This window comes from Fulmarus glacialis, unplaced genomic scaffold, assembly GCF_000690835.1.
Source record: "Fulmarus glacialis isolate BGI_N327 unplaced genomic scaffold, ASM69083v1 scaffold15364, whole genome shotgun sequence".
In the NCBI taxonomy this organism is placed as follows: domain Eukaryota; kingdom Metazoa; phylum Chordata; class Aves; order Procellariiformes; family Procellariidae; genus Fulmarus; species Fulmarus glacialis.
In genome coordinates this window covers 28,282-30,289 of record NW_009206204.1, presented here as the reverse complement: position 1 = coordinate 30,289, position 2,008 = coordinate 28,282, and positions in this window count along the sequence as shown.

Here is a 2,008-nt window from a genome sequence, read left to right as displayed (position 1 = left end):
AACACTCCCACCCAACTTAGTGTCGTCTGTAATATATAAGTGTGTATATATATATATGTATATATAAGTATAATGTGAATACACTCAGTGGGATAAATTAATGTGGTGTAAATCTTTTAAAATTATTTTTACTTGAACAACTTGAAAATAAAAGTTAATTCAAATGTTTCATTTTAGATTAAACTTGAGGGTATTAAATTTTATTTTAAAAATCCTGACGTGGTGGAGGAAGAAAAACTACATAAAATAAGCACAATCAGAAATTTAAGATTCAGATACTCTGTTAGGTTCTTTACAAAATATTCCTTGAATCATTACACATAGAGCGTCTTAGCATGCACTGCAAAACAATTGTTTGTTAGATCAAATTACTTGTCGTGCATAGCTGTGTTAATATGGCACTGTCTAAACAAACCAGAAGGGCAAGGAACATTAGCTCAGGACAAATTGTGAATTTTGAGAGCTATTTCTGGTACCCATGATAGTGCTACTGCAGATACAGATGACTAAGCAACATTACTTGGTTGGACGACGTTGCTGATTAACACAGTAAGCTAGAAATGTACATCTCTGGCTCTCAGAGCAAGACGTTTTACAGGTGTTTAAAGGTTTCAGAGGTTTCAGGAAAAACAAGATAGAAAGAGGTCTATTCCTGTGGTGAAGTGCTACACGTGCTTTGGCAAAGCTTATGAGCTTTAATTAGGTTTCTCTAAAAATCAGAGTTTTTAAGCACAAGAATTGACTATCTTGATAATTTGACCATAGAAACAGATGTTGAATGAATGGCCAGAGATCTTCTCATCTCCCACTATGACTTTATATCATTTAATACATAGGAGACCCTTTCCAAGGAATAAATCTTCACTAGAAACAAAGAGAGGAAATCAGCTGAAATTCTTTCGTATTTTGAAACTCCTGATAGAAAGAAGGATCTTAAAACAAGGTAATATCAAAACCACTTCATACAATAAACTAAGCACATTTGGAATATATTTTTCAAAACTTATTTCTGTAAGAGACTTTCAACAAAACCTCAAAAAAATCCCTACCCTTTCACCTTTGCTGTCATTCCCTTTACTCTTTTTAGATGTTTTTTCCACTTCAATTACTAGTTTGACTTCCTTCTTCAGGATCAGATACTCGAATGTAGTTAATTCCAAAGAAAACCCTGAGAAGTTAAGGCCCTGTTTTCACAGCTTTTCCTATTCTACCAAAATGATTCTGCTTGCTTCAGCCTTTTGGGGACAACACTTAAAATCAGAAAATTTATTTATATGACAAAGCATTTTAATTTCTATGTGAAAAGACTCAATAACAATTCATTTGCATTTGAACAATGTCATGGCTCCCTCTAAAAGGACTGCCAGCAAAAAGTTATAGTGTCATTAAAAAAGTTTCTGCAATGATTAGTGCCTCATGTTTTATGACATGCAGAATTCAGCAGTTTCCTTTAAGTACAGGTATTTTTCTGCATCACTACCATTTTAAATGCATAGTGACTAAACAATAACTTGTAGTTTGTTAATGAATATGAAATTTCTAAATATGGATAACACATATATACTGCATCCATCCTTAGATACTTTTGAGTTCAACAAAAGATACTTAATTATTAACCTCATAAGCTTAGACTAAAGAGGAATTTATATTTTCCTCATAAATCTTACTGTTTTCTACATAAGTAGCATCTCATTTTTGCAGAGGGATTTTATCTCAAAAAATACTCTTTCAAATATGTGCTAACATAGGTTCAAAAGCAATACGTCACATTTGTTACCAGCAGACTAGTACACTCTTCTTCCTCTTAAATGCTCTTACATGCTTACGTTTCATATGAAAGAAACATTGTATTGCCACCAATTAAGTTTTCTACCCTCTCCCCCAGATTATTTAGAAAAGAAACCTCTGAGACACTAACACAAGGCAACATATATTTATATTAAATGGGAGATTTAAAAAAATTACTGCTCTCAACTTATAACATGAAAAATACGGACCAAATCACAAG